The sequence below is a fragment of the Martes martes genome, assembly GCF_963455335.1.
Source record: "Martes martes genome assembly, chromosome: 1".
NCBI classification, from domain to species: Eukaryota; Metazoa; Chordata; class Mammalia; order Carnivora; family Mustelidae; genus Martes; species Martes martes.
This window is the reverse complement of record NC_137888.1, coordinates 131,178,126-131,199,966: the sequence shown is the minus strand read 5'-3', so window position 1 is coordinate 131,199,966 and position 21,841 is coordinate 131,178,126.

The window sequence follows — 21,841 nt, the reverse complement described above, 5'->3', positions numbered from 1 at the left end:
ATCCTGCTTCCCTTCCTCTCTGCCTGCCTCTCTGCCTACCTGTGATCTCTGTCTATCAAATAAATAAATAAAATCTTAAAAAAAAATAAGTGTATTATTTTTTTGTCAGTGCATAACAAATGACCAAAAACTTAGAAGCTTAATATAATATACACTTTTTTTCTCACAGTCTCTGTAGGTCAGAAGTCCAGGCACAGCTAAGCTCAGAGTCTTATAAAGCTGTCATCCAGGTGTTGGCAGAGGCTGTGTTCTCATCAGAGGCTTGACTGGGGAAAGATCTGCTTCCAGGGTCCTTCAGGCTGTTGGTAGAATTGATCTCCTTGTAGTTGTAGCACTAGGGGCTGTTTTCAGACTGTCAGTGGGGGCTGCTGTCAGCAAACATTGGCCACTCAAAGTTTCTTGCCATGTGGCCGCCTTCCTAGGCCCTTTTGTGGCATGGCATCTTACTCCTCCAAGGCCTATTGGAGTCTCTGTAGTGCGTGCTAGCAAGACAGAGCCATATATATACATATTAACTTAATCATGAGAGTGACATATAATAATATAATCATAAGAGTGACACACTTGCCATATTCTAGGGTGAGTTACTAGTCCCACCTACACCCAAAAGGAAGAGATTATACAGGGCATAAGAATGGAGCCATAGGGGCACCAGGGTGGCTCAGTGGGTTAAGCCTCTGCCTTCGGCTCAGGTCATAATCCTAGTCCTGGAATCGAGCACATCAGGCTCTCTGCTCAGCAGGGAGCCTGCTTCCCCCTCTCTCTCTCTGCCTGCCTCTCTGCCTACTTATGCCTACTTGCGATTTCTCTGTCAAATAAATAAATAAATAAATAAATAATTTTTTTAAAAAATGGAGCCATATTAGGATCTATCCACCACAATGGCTATGGAGGGAGGATGTTTCATTGGAGGTCTCTTGGTAAAGCCTTGCTGTGTAGAAGAAAGCATTGCTACATTTCTAATTCTTCCATTCACACCAACCTGGTCTTAAGCAAGCAAACAAGGTCTTTCCCATGCAGACCCTAAGTGATTTTGATCTATTCCCTTGCTTTCTGACCTCTCATATCTGTGTGCATTTTGACAACACATTTTCAACTGGTACTTCTGGACCACTGGTTCCAGTCTTGAGTTCCCCCTGGCTAGTTACATAACCCTGTCTCTGTATTCTTACAGCTATTGCCTGTGGCCCCACACCTAATAGTCTTTTTTTCAGTTAATCTCCTGCCTCAGTTTTCATATATTTGATCAAAACTGTCACATGGGGAAAAACTACAGCTCACTGGATCAAACAAAGAACATTATAATTATTACATAAGCAAATCTTGGTTAAATTTCTTCAGATAAGGAGCTATTTTAGATGGACTGTATGTGACTACCTTGATAAATTTGACACCATTTAGATTTTTAGTTTAGCCTTGTAGTAATTTTCAAAGAACATCCAGAGGATACCAGCTTTAGGGGATTTGGCCAGCATTACTAAAAGTCACATTTTGCTGAAAGCTTGCTGAATTTAGAGCACACATTTTATGTAAACCTTGAAGACTTTGATGCTTAATAGCTCCAATTTATTATCTCTCTAAGGTCTTAAAATGTCATGATACTTTATTTCACCAATGAAAACAGTTAATAGTAAACATCAGTGAATGAAACAAAAACATGTTACTCATCAAGCATTATCAGGAAAAAAAAAAACAACAACTAAGAGTCACCTGAAAAACAAAGGAATTTGAGAACTGAAGATCATTTTGGACACTGACTGATCAGGAGTGGCAAACATTTAGCATAGATGCCTCAACTTCCCCGGCTTGTGCCCATGGCAGACATCATCAATCCATCACTACATTCTTCTGCTGGGTCTGAATGGAGCTTTGGAGTTCTCTGTTCTCAGAAACTACTACTGCTTTAGATAAGGCTTTTCAGTCACAAGTAATAGAAACCAACATGAGCCACCTTGAGCAAATAAGGAGGAAATTCATAGAAATATACTAGGCTATCATAAAATAGTTAAGCTCAAGAATGCAGCAAGGCCTCAGGAACCAGGAACCAGAAATGCAGCAGGACTCCGTCCCTTATCTCTGCATGTTTCTGCCTGCTTGTTTCACTTTTGCTCTCTGCAGTCAGGCTTTCTTGGCCTCTCCAGTCTCCTTGAGGTCATGCGGCCACTCCTAGCACCCATGTTTACTTCTTCCAATTACCAGCCTCCAACAGTGACTGTATCTGAACCTCGGCATTGAATTCCGGAAGGAGAAACTCTAACTTACTGTGCTTGGGTCAGGTGACCCCACCTGGTCCCATCAGCCTAAATCTAAAAGGAAGTGACAGTGCCCGCTCCTTTGGAATGGGGAGCAGTTCTCAGAGAGGGCAGGGATGGCTTTGCCGCCTGAGTGGAAACGCAGAGGTGTTTCTATTACTAGAAACATCTTTTCTACAGAGATGTGTTCTATTACCATTATCAATCAATAGGCAGGGGCATTAAGAGATGAAACGTATTTTCTCCTTGGGGTCTAGATGAGGGTAGACCGACGAAACATTCGTTGATAATGGACATGTTCTGTATCCACGCTGTCAGATAAGATAGCCACTCACCACACTGTGCTGTTGGGTACTTGAAATGTGTCTGAGGAACTGAATGTTTTATCTTATTTATTTTTTATTTAAAGTTAAATAGCTATATATAGCAAGTGGCTACCATACGAGGCAGTGTAGTTAAAAAATAAGGAAACTGAGTTCCTGACCTCATAGTTAGTTATTAACACAACTGGAAGTGAAAGCTTGCTCTCCTCCTTTAAGTGTTTCCATCCTCTTCCTTGTAATTGAGGAATCTGCATATTTTTCCAGATAATTCAAATTTGCCATTTTCAATGTCCATACTTAACCATTCTTTGATGTAAAGCTTTCTGGGGTGTACTGCGCAGTTTTCTGCCTCGGAAAAAAAAGCCATGTGGCCGTAATTGTAGACTTAACACAAAGTGTGAACCTCAGTTGTTGTTCTGGGTAATAAGAATGAGGCCCTCAGAACAGGGCCTAGTGAGGCTTACAGGGCTGTCTTCCCCACACTTAATGTCTCTGCAGCTGGGAATCATTTGGCTGTTTCTTCTCGCCTTGTCACATCTTGATGTGGTAGCTTCTGACAGGATTCCCACCTCCCTTTACTAGCTCAGCAATGAACCAAGTGCAGGAACTTGATCCATTAGTGAGCTTCATTTCACCCACGATTCTAAACCATCAGGCCTGGGGGAGTTTCACAACTGAGTCAGGTACACGGGATTTTATACAAAATCTTCCACAATGCACACTTTTCCCCTTAAAGGTCTATAATGACATGAGTCTCACAAAACTGCTTGCGGGATAAATGGTACGCTGTTTTGTTTTACTTTGACAATGCCACTCTGGATATGTCAATATTGCCATGTTTAGGGGACCAAAGCAGGATAGGGTTGTGCACAGAATATTTCAAGAACTGAGACTGGTACTAGGTGTGGATTATTTTAGATGACTTTCCTGAGCTCTTTTTCCATAGTGTATTTTCAGGTCATGGGATAGTAATAGTTTTATAAATCTTTTGAAAATATTCAAAAACCAAAGTGAATTCTAAGAATACTAAAAGAAATAATAATACATTCATTTCCATATTCTCTCCTTAGATAGGGGCCAGACTTGCAGTAATTGGATCCATTCAAAACATAGCTGAGAGCATGAGTGCCAGAAAGGGCTCAAAGCAAAGGGAATAGTTGTCACAAAGCCCATGCACTAGAGCCCTGACCTCCAGCCAGGAGAAACAAAACGCTCTGATGGCGTTAAGCCTATGTCTCATGCTCTACTCCTCAGCCCAGATTGAGGGTAGTGAGAAGGGTGGTTCAGTAGGAACTCTGAGGGGCGCCTGGGTGACTTAGTGAAGTGTCTGAGTCTTGATTTCAGCTCAGGTCAGGATCTCAGGGTCCTGTAATCGAGATCCCCATGTCGGGCTCTGTGCTCAACAGGGAGCCTGCTTGAGGATTCTCTCCCCCCCTCTCTTCCTCTGCTCCTACCCCTCCCCCAAATAAAAAACAAATCTTTAGAAGGAAATTGGGGCTTGGTTTCCTGGACCACCGAAAGCCAATATAAGACTACGCACTCTGCTCACCATCTCTGGGAGAATATAATCCATTTTAGAAAGACTTCCCTTACACAATTAAGATGTTGGGAGTTGTTTTTTGTTGTTGTTTTTTCGTTTTTTTTGTTTTTGACATCAGTGAGGGTAGCATTCAGTTCTCTGAACCAACTGTTGATGTAGAAGCACGACCACCAGACAGGTGTTCTGCATTTTCGCTTGGCCTTCTGAAGCAGCTTGAAGATTTGCTCAAGGGAAGCACTCGGTCTGCCTGTGTGCTGCTTTACCAAATAACTTCCCTAACGCCTTCATCGTTTCATTAGTTATTTATAGTCAAGTTTTGATTATCCACTAGGCAGGTTCCTGGCACGGTTTTCAGCCCTCTGTTTGCCTTTCTCACCTCCCACTGACACACACTTCTGCAGCTTGTAGCAACTTCGAATTTCCCCTGAGTCACAGCTCCTCTACCTCAGTGCCAGCTCAGCCGCCCCTCCCCCAACGAGTCTACAAACCCAAACAACAGCTACCTACCTCTCCTCTCCTGTTGAGGTCGCCAGAGAGGACGCTGGGACCCCTGGGCAGCACGCAGAGGGCCCCAGAGCTTCTGGGAAGGCTGGAGAAAGATCAGTAAGCAGGGCGGGCAGAGCCCTCGGATAGCTTCCCATCACACTCTGCAGCGTGGCATCATTTTGTTCGCAGTGTTATGTATTCCCAAGACACGGGACGACCCTCCCCTCCTCAAATTCCTAAGTTGCAGGAGAGTATTCTTTCTCTTCTATCTGCACCCTGGGCCTCAGGGAGAGTGGCACTGGCACATTTCTATGCTGAGGGACAGCTTCTAGGTCTCCCGATACCTAAGCCAGAGCTGTTTCCACGTTACCTTAGAGCAGTGGTTCTCAGTCTCAGAAGTCTGATGCCTCGGCTCCAGGGATTCTGATTTTAACTGGTCTGAGGTTAGGCCTGAGCATTGGACTTTTCAAACATCCCCAAGTGATTCTAACATGGGGCCAAGGCTGAGAACCACTGGCTGAGAGCCTAACTTGGCTAATAGTGATTGTGGATATGGCTCTTCAATGGCACAGCTGTGTCTCCACTGGGTTAGAATAAATGTTTGACTAGGAAGGGGGGGAAGATGTACACACACATAGAACAATTCAGGAGCTATTGTTCATTGCCAGGGACAACACTGCATTCACTCATTCAGTCAACAAACATTTACTGATGGCTGCTACTAGAATGGGTAGATGCCAAAATGCATGGTAAAGTCACTACCCTCTCTTGGTATCTCCCTGGGATCTAACAGTTCCCTAGAAGAAGCCTTTTGGGCATGTTCTCTGGACCCCCAGAGCCCATTACAGGGACAATCAATTCTAGCTCTTCCTCCTTCCTGGTTTATGCCCAATTAGTGACTCATAATTCCCCTGCACTTGCACATGACTTGACTGAACATATATAATCCTGGGGCCTATAGCCTCTGGTTGCTCTGCAGAGTGCAGTTGCTTGAATTATGACAGTTATCTCTGCTAATAAAGTTCACTTTTTTACTGCAGAGTTATAAATACATATGCAGCTTGCATATTCGAGGAGGCATGTGGGAGGAAACGCTGAGCTGTGGGGCCCTTCTAGAACAGAAGCCACTCCCTGGAACCTGCACATACATAACTTTGCTGATACATCCCTCCCCCCCACCCCACCCTCACCCCACCAAGGCTCATCTTCAGGGCTTTCTTATAAAAAGGATTTACTGTAAAGAACCCTGGTGAGAAGATCAGAAATTAGCATCCTTGACATTTGCATTCTTTCCTAGGCCCCCAAATGGATTCACAGCCGCCAGCTTCCCTTCTCCCAGGGGAAAACGAGTCCCACAGTCTCTGAGGAAACTGGAATGGTGTTAAATGGGATGTGAAGCAACAGCCAAACAGGGATTAGGAAGAATAGGAAGAAGGGCAGCAGCAAGGGGGGTGGGGGGATGGCTTATAATTTTGTAAATTTGAACCATGCAAATAACGTTCATTAAATCTAGGAGATGCTCAGGGCATTGCTGGTAAGCCATATAAAGAAGCAGCAGACAAATGAATCTGGCCAGTTATCTGAAAGAGAGAGCTAATGGAGGCATTTTCTAAAAGGAACTTCAACTTTTTACTGAATGCAGTAGCACTATACATTATCAATGTTTAGCTGACTATAATTTTACAATTTAGCCTGGAATTTGAACTGCTTGTAGGAGATTGTACCTTGTGGGTAATAATAGGTACATATAGTGAATGTTATACAGCATTAAAAATATATATATATACGGCGAGCTACTTTGGTAACAAATATGTTTATTTGCAAAGAAAATTATGATTATGTTGAGACCCAGCATGGAACAGGCACCACTGGTTGTCTAACCAACAGTTTTTCCTTACTTTCCTTGCTCGTCAAACACTGATTTGCGAGGGAGGCGGCTGGGTTTCAATCCTCCCCCAAGCAACATGTTGAGAGTGACTTTAACCTACCTGCAGGATCAAAGGGAAAGCCTAATGACCCTCAATCAATCTCAGTGGACCATTCCCCTTTGCTGGAGCTACTTCAGGGTGGGTATGCTGGATTGTCTGCTTTCAACGTGGACCACTATTCCCCTCTAAGTCTAGAACCCATGTGCTCCAGAATCACCGTCTCTGTCCTGTTCTGGGCCATTGCTCACCAGAGGAACTCAGCTCAGGATTTGCAAAGAGGGTGCTGTTATTCCTCTAGAGATGATTGTAGCTGTATAGGTGGGCAGATGAGAGAGTCCCAGCAGCTTCCTAGCACAAATTTGAGGAATTACACACTTAGGTGTTTGAGGCTAAGGTTATTCGGGGTCAACTCCTCTGATCTTTAAGGATAGAGTTTCTGAAGTCTGCTTCCCCGGCTTTCCCAGGAGTTGCGTATGCCCCCAAATTCTATGTTAAGCCCCTCTGATCCAGAATACGTAGAGTGGCTTTAGTTTTCTTTCCTGAACCCTGACTGATACTGTGGCCAGGGGTCCGTTGTGGCTGACAGGCTGGAGGGCATTTCTTTCCTCCTGAGAAGTAGACTGTAGAAAAGACAGCCCTTATCTGCCTCTGGACAACGTGGCATTTGGATGTGATGCCTGGTACAGCTGTCACCATTTGCTGCCAGCCTGAAATAGAGCCAATATGCAAGTAAAAGGAGAGCCAAGAGAAATGCCCAGCAAGAGGGGCTGAAGTCCCAACGCACCTGCAGCTGATGGTTTTCTAATTGGCGCAGACTTCTTCTTTAAGGAAATGTTAAGATGGTTTGACAGCAGCTGCCATGTTTTCTGAGGATGAGACATTATATGGAGATTCACACCTATTTTTCATCCCTTTCTTCTTACAGTCTTCCTCCACACCAGGCAAATGAATACCCAGGTGATCTCTGTCTCAAATGTATCACACACCTTTGAAATACGTATGTGGATTATTGGTTTGCATTGGCAGATGTGTCTACAATATTATTGCACCTTTTTTTTCAGACTCTAGTTATATTTTAAAATAGACTTACATTGCCAAGGCATTAGTACAATCCCATCATTTTGAATTTCTTCTTATTCTACCTGTATACAGGCCATCCTCACCTTGCATGCTAGTGCAGGAGCACAAAAATGACCAGGCAAGCTGAAAGTGTACAAAGCAATCTTGATAATTAACAGGAAAAATGACAACTGCTCCATAATATCTTTTTTCCAAAATATTGAAAACTTTCATTTACAAACGCATAAGGGACATTTTAAAAATAGGAAAAGTTACATTTACAAAGAGTGGAAACATTAGAAACATTAAATGTTTTATTTCTTTGAAGAATTCTATCAAGAGTAGTTTGAATAGCGCTTACCTTCAGAGTGTCTTTCGTCTGCCTTGGCAAATTGTCATATCCATTCTAACTTTAGGTCTGCTTCCAACATTTTATCCTTTAAGCTTATGGTGAAATACCCTTGAGAGTTCCTTTAATATGAAAATGTTGCCAGTGTCACTTCCTCTGAGACATCCTCCTTTTTGTCACGCCATTCATTGATGATAAACTTGCCTTCTGGTTGCTTACCTAAGTTTCTTGAATTAGCTGCAGTATCAACATTCTCACTATAGAAATATATGTGTTATTTGCAACCCATATAATTGTGATCTAGAAACTATTATTACTATTATTACTATTATTGTTGTGAAGTCCATACAGAAACTTCCTGGTGAGATCTAAATCAGTTATAGTGGTAGAACTTCAAGAGAACTATCTATAAACCTTGGGAGTTTGTCTCTGGAAAAGCAAAAAACACCAAAACAAAACAAAACAAACAACCAAACAAAACATGTTCTATGAATTCTCCTATCCTAATGAGTATTGACTTCCTGAAATGCTGTTGTTCTTTCCCAGGGCCCCCTTGACCACCACACGGGATTGTTTTGGTTAGAACCTATCTACTCTTCTGGAAAAAAGAAAAGAAGGGTGTGAAGCCAAGTTTTTACATGAGGAAAGCCAGCAGGACACAAAGAAAATTCATTTTGTGAACTCATTATCCATCCAGGCTAGCAATCATTGGAGTCTTATGGGTCGAGTGGCAGTACCTCCCTGGGTCACTGCGTCAAAAGGACTTTGAGTCTACGTCTAGGCTCAACAGAAGAGTATTGCAATTGACTAGCAATGTCTGTCATGGTTAAGAGAGAAGAGAGTTGAGGGCACATGCTCTGTACAGGCCATTCCTAATCTAGGGGCTGCCTCTTAGTAAGGTCAGAGATTCAAGTTTGCTAGCATATGAAAATGTATTTGATACCTGAGGAATGAACTTGTGCCAACCAAATTCATAAGAAATTGATACAAACATCAGAAAGACCATTTATTGGCTAGATTTAGGAAGACAATGATGAATGTGCACATGTTATTAAATGGGAACTTGAATGGTATAATGAAGGAACTTGACCTTTGGAGTCAGGCAGACCTAGTTTTGCACCATGGCTGCAACTCTCCATTGCTACGTAGCTCCTTTATAGCATTCTGTTGATAAGGACATTGATGCTGTGTCTGGGGTCAGTAGGAAAAAAAGATGTCCTGCTTAATTGACTATGTCTGAAACAGTCAAGATCGGGAAAGTGGGAGTGGCTATTATTGGTGTATATTGTTATACGTTCTAGTTTTTTTTACAATGAATGCATGTCTCACAATAAGAAAGTCTATTTTCTAGAATTAAAAACCTGCTTTGTGAACAAGGATATAAAAAATGTTTGCTACATGATTTGTATGGCTAGTACCACTGAGCCATCTTCACAGCATACCACAAATGACACATAAATAAGAAATGACAGCTTGTGGTTCTGGACACCCACTCTCCTGCTCAGAGCTGGAGAAAAAATGGTCACATAGCCATCCTCCATTTTATATACACCTCAGAGACCAGTACTGAATGATAGAAATAGAATGCAAGCCATCTATGTGAACTACATAGGTTATTTTAAAATTTCTAATAGCCATATGAAAAAGATGAAGAGAAACAAACCCGCTTTTACAAAAATTCTACCAGTTTTATTACCCATATACCTTGTGTTCCACACCCTCAATTTCAGAGGATAGTTTTTATATTTAGGTATTGTGGTATCTCTAGCTGAGGACTGTTATCTTAGAGGAGACTGGGGGCCTTAGACTTCTCTAGTCTGCACTTCTGCTGGGTGGTAGACGGCAGCTGCCCAGCCTGACATTTGTGGTTCTCTCTGTGGAGCACTGGTCTCTCCACAACCACCACTGTCAGGCCCTCAGCCAAGCTAAACTATTTTTCTACCTTGCATTCTTTCAAAATTTCTCCTATAATCATATATATTTTTTTTTAACTTGGAGAAAAGAGCAGGCTCCTTTTCCTTCTTTAAACTGCGTTTCTGGAACCCTTACTACTCTTCTCTAAACCAGTGGCTCCCATACTTGAGTGAGCATCAGCATCACCAGGAGGGTTTGTTAAATTACTGGCCCAGCTCGAGTTTCAAGTTTCGGATTCAGTAGGTCCAAGGTGGGGCTGGAGCATCTGCATTGCTAAAAGTTCCCAGGGGATGGCAATGCAGCTGGTCTAGGAACCACACTTTGGGAACCACACTTTGAGAACCACTGATCTGTATCTTTCATGTCAGTGGAGGAAGGAGCTGAGAAGATTTGGGTATTTGAAAGTGAAAGAATTTTTGGAAAGTGAAAAGCATCAGGTTACAACTTTCCTCCAAAATAAGTCAACCCCAATTCTGTTATTTCCCTGAAGCAGCATCTTAGTGTGATCTAACACCTCCTCTTCTGAGATTTCTCCCCCAGTCTCCCACTAGAGGCAAAGCAACTAGGCCTCTCCCTTTTGCAGACCTCTGTTACAGCCCTCTATTGTTCCCTGGTGTGGTCAGCATCTGGGCATGCATGTCGACAGACAGTCATGGGCAGAAGGGCTGGAGACTTCTTCTGACTAGCTGCACCCTCTCCCTAACACCAGGACCTCTCATAAAACTCTCCCGGCCGAAGAGTACTGAATGATTGAGTGAATGAAGGACACATGCTTGGAGAACAAGAAGAAAACTAGTCACATGTTACTTAAAATTTTCCTAAGCATCAGAGATAACAATGACACAAGGAATTGTTAAAAACCTAAACCAAAACAACAGAAACACTTGGACCTTCTGAGAACTCTTTATGTTTTTAGTATCACATGGTGTCTCTCACAAAGAGTTCTAAATACCTAGCATCGCTTTATAGACATGACTTCTAATTAACATAGATGCTGTTACTTGGAGTGATGGACCTAAGGTGTGTTATTTTGAAGAAAATGGATTCATTGCCCTTAAACACTGGGTTCTCAGAGGACTTTTTTTTTTTTAAACTTTTTATTTTAGAAAACTTCAAATATTTATAAAGGTAAAGAGGACAATACAATGAACCTTCGTGAACCAATCGTCTAGATTCAGTAATGTTAACTCTTGGCCAATCTTGTTTAATCTATAACTTCACCCATTTCAACAATACATGTAGTTTTTTGAAGGAAATCCCAGTGTCATATCAGTTCATACATGAAAAGTTTCAGTGTGCATCCCTAATATACGAAGATTATTTGAAGAACATAGCAACACTATCATTATCACATTTAAATAATAAATCTTTAACATCAAATATTGACCAGTGTTTAAATTTTCCACTGTCTCATAAACTTCTTCAGTTTGTTTACTCAAACAACTTGTAGTCAAGTTGTATTGTTGTATTCAGAATACAAATAGGTTCATAAATTGTCATTGGTTGATAAGCACTTAAGTCCCTCTTTTTAATTGCTAGGTTCTCATTCTTTCCCTTTTGGGTTTTTTAAAAAATTATTTTTATTAACATATAATGTATTATTTGCCCCAGTGGTACAGGTCTGTGAATCGTCAGGCTTACACACTTCACAGCACTCACCATAGCACAAACCCTCCCCAATGTCCATAACCCAAGCACCCTATCCCTACCACCCCTCCCCCAACCCCCCAGGGACCCTTAGTATGTTTTATGAGGTTAGGAGTCTCTTATGGTTTGGGTTTTTAAAAAAATTTTTTGGTTGAAGAAAGTGGGTTGGTTGCTTTATAAGGTTTCCCACAGATTGGATTTAGAAGATTATATTCTTATTGTACCATTTACCTTATTCCTTCTCTCCCTCTGTAGGGAATAATTTCTTTTGCAAATTTTATATTATATTCTTTCATTAAAAAATAGTTAAAAAGTAGCATACTTTACACACTTTTTCTCTGCCTTCCTTTTTTTTTTTAGCTCAGTGTTACATGCTGTTGATTACTCCATCATACTTTGCAGAGGAATTCCTCATTCCTTTTTTATGGCTGCATATTACTCCCCCATGTGGATGTTACATATCTTATTCAGCCAGTGCCCTACTGCTAGATGATTGATCTGTTTGAAATTTGTTGCTACTACAAATAGTGCTGCAATAAATAGCTAATACCTCTCTCTCTATTTTTGCTAGGGTATCTTTGGAATAGATTCCCAGAAGGGAAATTGCTGAGACAAAGAATAACTATACCTGTAAATTTCTAGAAATTGCAGAAGCTCTGCTTTTAAATGCAATGTGTTTCTAGAAGTTTTGTTACCAAATGGATCCTGAAACAGATCCTATTTTAGTTATCTCTTTCTACATAATGAATAACCCCCACAAGTATTGGCTTAAAACAATAGCATTTATTATTTCTCATGATTGTGCAGTTTGGGTGGGCCTCCTCAAGGATGGTTTATTTCTGCTCCATTTGGTTGGCTGGGACAGTTTGGCTGGCACTGGAGAATCCATGTGATTTTATTCATGTTCTGTGCCTCAGCTCTAGTGACTGGGATGGTTGGACACTGGCTGGGTTTCTCTCTTTCTCCAGGTCTCACATTATCCAGAATCCCAGAATTCCAAACTTCTTAAGCAGGGTGTCTAAATCCTGAGATAGTAAAACTGGAAATTGCAAGGTCTCTTAAGGTGAGAGCCCCAGACTCATATAACATTACTTCTATAATCTACAGGCAAATCTCATGGTCAACCAGATTCAAAGGGAAGGGAACAAACCCCACATCCTGTGGGAGGAACAACATGAATATATAGAGATGAAAGCAATTGTTAATGGCCATCTTTCAGGCAATCTACCACAAATCCCAACTGCATATATGCGTTATATAAACCAAAAACCCATGCCCTATTCTTATCTACTTCAGCATCAGCAGAATCTGCGGAAAGAGTCCATAAAAGTGGTGAGAAATGAAACACCTCTTTATGTTGCAGTGTTAAGTGTGGGTGATGGTAAAGCTCAAGGGAACCCAAAGAGGAGAAAACATCTATCAAGGAAAAGGGAGAAAGTCTTGCTTTGAGGTGCTTGATCACCTATCTAGAACATAAATCTGTCAATAGCTATTGTATTCATTCATTCTTTTTGTGTATAGGACACTGTTTCAGGTTCAAAGAGTACAATGGTGACCATAAGAGACAAGGTCCTAGCTCTTGGAGTACTTAACTTTCTAGAATGGGAAATGCAGAACAGGGTAAGTGATAGGTAAGAGAATATCCTACCCTTGAAGAAGTTACAGTGTACAGTAGTTGAAAGTGGGGATGATAAGTAATTGTGACCTAGCTAGAACCAAACAGAGATAATGGAAGACAAATACAACAAAGAGGTACAGACAATTTGGAGGAAAGGAGGGGTTTGGAGGAAACTGGAGGAAAGGAGGGATCACTGTGGCATGGGGAAGTCAGGGAACACTGCATAGTGGGAGGGAGGCATGGTGGGGACCAGAGTCCTCTTCTGTATAGTGACTGGGATGGTTGGACACTGGCTGGGTTTCTCTCTTTCTCCAGGTCTCATATTATCCAGAATCCCAGAATTCCAAGCTTCTTAAGCATGGTGTCTAAATATGACATACTGGCAAGTCCCAGGGTTGCTGTGTGATTAAAGGTTCTCACCAAGATGGCTTCCCTCCATGATGGCCTGCTACTACTTGCTAAGAGAAAGGCAAAACGGGGTTTTAAAACTGATTTATCTGGTAGGTAATGTAGTTCTATATAAAATATCATATTATTCAAAGGCCAAAACTGGAGTCCTATGACAGATATTCAAGGCGTAGTCCTCCTCGGCTGTCAGATCTGCATGTTCTCCCTTGGTGATCTCACTCAACTACGTGGCTTTACATAGTATCTAAATGCCAATGACTCACAAAAGGATATCTTCAGATCTGACATCTTGCCATACTCACATATCAACCATTTAATCTACATACTCATTTGGAAGTCTGATAAGCTTCACACGGCCAAAATGGAATGCTTGATTTTTCCCTGGAAAAACGTTGCTCCTCCCCCGGTTTCCCTATCTGTTAGTGGCATCACCAGGACCAAGTTACTTAAGCCAAAACACTGGAGTCTGTCTTGACTTCTTTCTCTCTTTCTAACACTCCACATCCAACCCCTCACCTTGTCCTGCGGTTCTACCTTCAGGATGGATCTCAAATTCAACTACTCTATGCCTCTTCTCTGATAAAAGCCACCATCACGTCTCATGTCCTAACCCATCACCTGCCTCCCCTCATGTTCCCCTCAGTCTATTACCCACACAGATACCAGAGCAAACTTTTCAAAGTGAAAGTAAGGTCATATAATATCTCTGACTAAAACCCTCCAAGGGGTTACCACAGCAATTAAATTAAAATTCAGACTCCTAGCCTTGGCTTACAAGGTCCTACATTATTCTAGCTCTGACTCTTGCTTCAGCCTCACCTTCTGTCACACTGACCCACCCTTACAGCTCTCCAGCCACAATGACCCTTTTATGTTTCTTAAACATGAGGAACTCGTGGCTTTCTTGGGAACTTTACATTGCTCTTTCCCTGCCCTCTTTTTTGGATGGCTGAAAATGCTTCATTTTTTAGGTCTCAGTTCAGATGGCACCTCCTTAGAGATACCTCTCCTATTTAAAGGAACCCACAGTTACAATTCACTAATCAAGGGGTGCCTGGGTATCTCAGTCGGTTAGGCATCTGCCTTCGGCTCACCTCATGATCCCGGAGTCCTGGGATCAATCCCCGAATCAGGCTCCCTGCTCAGTGGGGAGTCTGTTTTTCCTTCACCTCTCCCCCGCTTATGCTCTCTATCAAATAAATAAATAAAATCTTTTTAAAAAGTTCACTAATCAAGGCACAGAGGGTACAGTGATGAATAATAAAGTACTAGCTCTTATGAAACTTTCATTCTAAATGGAGAGAATGCAGAACATGGTAAGGGATATACTGTTTTATATTCAGGGATATACTATTTTATATTCTCCATAGCATTGATCATACACTGAAAAATACCTTATTCATCTTCCCATTTATGTCCATCCCTCACTCCATTCAGTATACATTGGCAAAGGGAGATAGGATAGGGCCCTTGGCTGTCTTGCTCTCCCCAGTATTTCCAGCTCTTATAAAGGTGCTTACCATATAGTGGTTCTCAATGAACATTTGTTAACTATATGACTGAATGTGTTTGCGCATATTAAAAATTATAGAAGTAACATTACAGTTATAAAGGAAGAATTGGTTAGAGAGGAAAATCTGTTTATATCCCCTTTATTCCAATTACATCCTTCTAAATCTTGACTTCCAGTCCCACCCCAACATTATGTGGATGTCAAGGGTTATTGGACCCATTCATTACATCTGCCACCAGTGAAATGCATGTCAGCCTAATTACTCCAGAGTGACATACATTTCCTAGAGGACAACATACCTCTTTGCTTCCTATAAAAACGTGTTCTTTCAGGGCTGTGTTAAACATTGGTGCTCCAGTTATGGTTTCTGAGTCCTTTCTTTGTTCTTTGACATACACAATCATGACCTAGTCAGAACTAAATAGAGATAATGAAAAGACAAACACAACTTTATGTAAGTGAAGGGAAACAAACATAGATTGGGACATCTACTCTGTACCCTGTAAGATCTAACACAAACAACAATGAACCTGACTTAATAGTCTGATGCTGAACAAATTATATAGTCACTCATGGTTCAATTTCCGCTTTCTGTAACATCTGAATAATAGTGCTTATTCTTCCAAACTTCCTTGTGAAATGTGCATTGTTTAATATCATAGAACTATGGAATGTTAGGCCCTCAGGCATCTTGGGAATCATCTAATCAGTATCCAAATGCAGAAACTGAAGCCTGATGAGGGTAAGCAGTTTACCTAAGCCCACAGCTAACTACTGGCATGGCTGGAACTAGAACTCAGATCTTCTGACTCTTAGACCAGTGGGGTTTTTTTTTGACCTTACCATACTGCAATGTCCACTATTTAGCTTTTCATGGGCGTCTGTATTACCTTCAAGTTAGCTTATACAATTCTCCAGGATCATGATAACTTGTTTTTCTCACAGTGCTTACTTGGTCATATATAGACACATACTTAAAATAAAGAAGAGTCCGTCCATAGCACTTGCTACCCCTCCCTGTTGTGATCATCTCGAACTTTCCAGTTGTTTCCCCTCGTTCATTGAAAATTTCAGCCCTTGGCTCGCTGTCGTTTTTTCCATGTGACTCCATTTATTCTTGGTGATTTCAACAAGCTCCTAAATGAACTACATGACATTCTGACCACTTCATTTACTGAACTCCTCACCTTTAATGAGATTTTTCTCTACCCCACCCCAGCCATCCATTCTCATGCTCAGATATTTGTTCCCCTCTTGTTTTCTAGTTCACTTATTCTAATACCCTGACTCCGACCATTCTTTGACCCCATCAGGAGCTACAATCCTTTGGCTCTATCCGTGTTTCATGGTTCTTCCTCTCTGCACTCTCTTCTTCATCCAGCCTAGAATCCCTGGTCCACCACTGTAATCAGTCTTTTGTGTACATCTGCAACTCCACTGCCATTTTCTTTCTCTGCCACTTGCCTGGAAAAACTCCAAACCTGCTTCAAGTCAACTCTCTATCCATCTTGTCCCTACACCCAAGCAGTGGAATGAACCTGGTTAAAACAGTCATAACTTGAAGTATTTAAATTCAGGATTATAAATTAGAGGAGGGCCCTCAGTAGAGCCCAGTAATTCTTCATTTCCTTGGTTAATCCACTCTCATTCTTCTAGACTTTTAAGTTTACTTAAATCCCACATTCTCAAATGTCCAGTCCTCACTCTTACCTGATACTCTCACCCACTGATACACTGGGAAAAAAAAAAATAAAATTAAGCAAAAGAAAGACTGGCTCTTTTCCAATAATCTTATCTTCCCCACTTCCCCAACATCCATGCCATAAAATGAACGAAGTGTCCACGCTATTAACATGCCATAAAATGAATGAAGTGTCCACGCTATTAAGGCTAAACTCTGTTAAGATATAGTTCTTCATGTGTCACTCACATTTGTTTTGATTCAGATTGTCCTATCAAGGATATTTGTAGAGTGAATAGCCTTGGAAGATAGAGATAGTGTCTTCCTTTGGAGCAAACAGTAGGGATGTTTACTGTCCATTATAATAAAAATAATGTCTTTTTCTGAAGCAAAAGACAGGCATGATTACTGCCCAATGTAAAAGACCCAGGTTCACTAAACTCAGATTTTTCTTACTTGTACAACCCACTCCGTGTGCAGGCATTACCTGGCCCTCTTCCTACACTGCTCTGTGGGAATTGAGGTTCAGGAAATTGATGCAATAAAACTCTGATCTCTGGCTACTGCTATTGCTGTGAGAAATGAAATCCTTTGTCTCTGACCCAGGAGTCTCATGTTTTTTTCGCATCCATGAAATTATGAGAGGCTAACTTGTTAGTATGCAAGTTGGATAAAATCTCAGACATTTCAGAGTTCCTGGCACTTTCTACTTCTGAATTGCATCTCATTTCCTCTTGCCTTTTCAAGGATTTTGCTCCTATAGGTTATCTGCTCTCTCTTTTGCATTGTCAATTTTTCCCTTTTCACTGTATCATTCCTCAGCCTATACAGGTGATGTACTATCTACCACCTTAAAAGACAAACAGCTCCCCTTAGGCGTCTCATTTCTCTTCATCTACTGCTCCATTTCTCTGCTGCCTTTTAAAATAAGACTCCTTCAAAAAGTCCTCTTTATTCCCTTTCTCTACCTCTTCACTTTTCATTCCCTTCTCACTCCAATCAGATTTTTAATTATACCATTTTTCTGAACCCTTCCAAAAGCTGTCCACAACCTTCATGGGGTTTAATCCAATTTTTCTAAAAAATCCAATTTCTCTTTTTATTGGACTTTAGCAGCCACCAACCAGTTAACCACTTTGTCTTTCTTGAAATACATTCTCAGTTTCTGGTTTTTCTTATTCCACGTAATATCAGTTGTTGGCTCTTCCTACTCTACAGAAAGATTATGCGGGTTTTGTCCTTTATTCCATTAATATCATACATTAATTGATTTTCAAATGTTAAACTAACTTTGTATTCCTGGAATAAATACAACTTGGGAATGATATTTTTTTTTAAGTTGTTTGATTCGATTTGGTAATATTTTGTTAAGGCTTTTTGCATCTTTGTTCACAAGGGGTATTGGTCTGAAGTCTTTTCTTGTGATGTCTTTGCCTGGCTTTGGTATCAGGGTAGTACAGGCCTCATAAAATAAGTTGGGAAGTGTTCTTTTTCTCAAAGAATTTGTGAAGGATCGGTCTTATTTCTTCTTTAAACATTTGATAGAATTCACCAGGGACACCATCTGGGTCTGGCTTTTGTTAGTGAAATTTTATTATTTTATCTTATTTTAATCTTTTACAAAGATTTTATTTATTTGTCAGAGAGAGAGTGCACAAGCAGGGGGAGCAGCAGGCAGAGGGAGAAGCAGGCTTCCTGCTGAGCAAGGAGCCCCATGTGGGACTTGATCCTAAGACCCTGGGATCATGACTGGAGCCTAAGGCAGATGCTCAGCTGACTGAGTCACCTAGTCATCCCTGTTAGTGAGATTTTAAATTTCACGCTCTCTCTCTTGCTCTCACACTGTGTCAAATAAATACAAGTCTTTAAGAAAAAAAAATTACTAATTCAATATCTTTCCTTGTCAAAGGTTTATGCAGATATTTTGTTTCTTCTTGAGTCAGTTTTGGTTACTTGCGTACTTCTAGAAATTGTTCCATTTTATCTAAGTTGTTTAATTTACTGGCATTCAGCTGTTGATAATATTCCTTTATAATCCTTTTAATTCCTGTAGAGTTGGTAGTGATACCCTTTCTTTCATGATTTTAGTAATTAGTGTCTTTTCTCTTATTTTCTTGGTCAGTCTAGTTAAAGGTTTGTCGATTTTATCGATCTTTTCAAAGAATCAACTTTTTAAAAAGTTTCTCCATCATTTTTCTGCTATAATATTTATTATCTCATTCCTTCTGCTTGCTTTGTGTTTAGCTTGCTCTTTGCTATCCCATTTCTTAATGTGGAATCTTTGGTTTTTAATTTTTCAAAATCTTACATAGGCATCTTAAGTTATGCATTTCTCTTTAAGCACTGCTTTATTTTTTTAAGAAAGAGAGAGTGTGTGCCTATGTGTGCAAGTGGGGGGAAGGCAGAGGGAAAGAATCTTCACAAAGATGCCCCAACTGAGTCTGGAGCCCCACTTGGGCTTGATCTCACAGCCCATGAGATCAGGACCCCAGCTGAAACTGGGAGTCAGTTGCACAACTGACTGAGCCATCCAGGCGCCTGTAAGCACTGCTTTAGATACATGCCATGAATTTTGATTAACTTCCCTCATGATTTCTTCTTTGACTCATCGGTTATTTAGAAGTATGTTTCTTAATTTCCAACTATTTGTTGTTTTCTCGGGTATCTTTCTGTTACAGATCTCTAATTCCATTGTGGTCACAGGACATTGTGTAATTTCAATATTCAATTTTCTGTATTTTATTGGGACTTGTTTTGGGCTATAGTATACGGTTTATCCTGGAGAATGTTCCATACACACTTGAAAAGAAATGTGTATTCTACAGTTTTTGGGTGGAGTGTTTTATAAATATTAGTTAAGACAAGTTGGTTGGTAGTTTTTTTTTTTTTTAAGATTTTATTTATTTGATAGAGATTATAAGTAGTCAGAGAGGCAGGCAGGGAGAGAGGAGAAGCAGCCTCCCTGCTGAGCAGAGAGCCCAATGCAGGGCTCGATCCCAGGACCCTAAGACCATGACCTGAGCTGAAGGCAGAGGCTTAACCCACTGAGCCACCCAGGTACCCCTGGTTGGTAGTGTTCTTAAAGCCTCCTATAGTTGTTCTATCAACTATTGAAAGTGGTATATTGAAATCTCTATTGTCTGGTTCTCCTTTCATTTTTGCCAGTTTTTGTGTCATACATTTTGGGGAGTTGGTTCTTTTTTTTTTTTTTTTTAAAGATTTTATTTATTTATTTGTCAGAGAGAGAGAGAGAGAGAGAGAGAGAGAGAGCACAGGCAGACAGAGTGGCAGAGGGAGAAGCAGGCTCCCTGCGGAGCAAGGAGCCCGATGTGGGACTCGATCCCAGGATGCTGGGATCATGACCTGAGCCGAAGGCAGCCGCTTAACCAACTGAGCCACCCAGGCGTTCCGGGGAGTTGGTTCTTTGATGTATATATATAACTATTATATCTTCTAGATGTGTTGACCACTTATCAAAAATGTTTCCAGTAATATGTCTTAAAGTTTGTATGATATTAACATAGCCACTCTAGGCTTCTTATTATTACTGTTTACATACTGTACCTTTTCTATTTTTCGCTTTCAATCTACTCTTATCTTTGAACTCAGGTATGTCTCTTGTAGGCCTGTGACAGAGTTGGGTCTTGCTGTTTTATTCTGTCTGATAGTATCTGCCTTTTGAGTAGCATGTTTTGTGCAATCATACTTAATGTACTTATTGGTACACTCAGAATTTCTCTTTGGTAGTTTGTTAGTTATTTTCTGTATGTCTCATATCTTTTTTCTTTTTTTATTAGAGAGAGAGAGACCACAAGCATCCACAAGTGGGGGAAGGAGGGCCAGAGGGAGAGGGAGAGAGAGAGAATCTTAAGCAGGCTTCACACCAGTGCAGAGCCCAACTAGGGGTTCCATCTCATGACCCTGAGATCATGACCTGAGCTGAAGCCAAGAGTTGGTCCCTCAACCAACTGAGGCACCCAGATGCCTGGATGTGTCTCATATCTTTTTTATTCCACTGAAGTAATGGAATCATGAAGCACTAATATATTTGGAAACAACTTAAACAATCTCACTAAACAAAATATGCAGAGCATAGAAAAATAGAAAAAACGACTTGTACTTCTGTCATTCAACCACAACTTTACTTAATACTGTGGTGTATTTTTTCCAGTCTTTTAAACTTTTTTCTATTCAGATTTTTGTTTTTTTTTCTTTACATAGTTTATTTATGCACACATTGTATATCTACAGCTTATGCAGTCTGTTATATCCATTTCCTATGTATTTCAGCCATGGAGCAGCCATCACCAACAGAGAGATATCTGAAGCAATGAAGCAGAGATCCCTTTGTAAGAGCTTTTGACCAAATTAAGTCGTTCTGAATGGCCTTATTAAAATAACCACACTTGCCAAAAACTGGGTATGTCAGAGGCTTGGTATGGAAGACAAGGTGTCCGAGAAGCACCTGGTACATCAAGTCTTGGTTATACATTTGGTTTTTAGCTTCCTACTTTCTGACACAAAACAAAGGAAAGGCATTTTCTCCTGTACACTTGGTAAAACCCACCTGTAAAATGGCTGGACTAAGTTTCTTGGAGGAATGGTATCTATTTTTTACTATTGATTATACGTTGTTATGTGTGTGTACATATAATCTCACATGATATTAAGCTTATTGATTCCTTGGTAGTCTAACCTTTTTTCTACTTGTTTACTAGTTTTTGATGATGCACTTGTCAATTTTTCTATGTAGTTCCATCAAACTTTGCTCTATTTGGTTAAGTGGAAATAGGTTCATGATTTTATCATGCCTGTAGGATAGTTCCTTTTAAAATTACTACACATTACCTCTTTATCTCTATCAATCCTTCTTGTTTAAAATTGTTATATTGGATATTAATGTTATTAGATGAACCATTTTTTGGTTAGTATTTTCTTGGTAGTTCTTTAAAAAAATTGCCTTTCTCCAAATGTTTTCGTGATATATTCCAACCATACAGTTGCAAATAGCACATGGTTTGGTTTCTTCTTTAAAAACCCAATCTAAATGTGGTTTTTTGTGTCACTGTTGTTTTTTTAATGATATAAACCATTTATTTTTTATTGTGATTAATAACACTTGG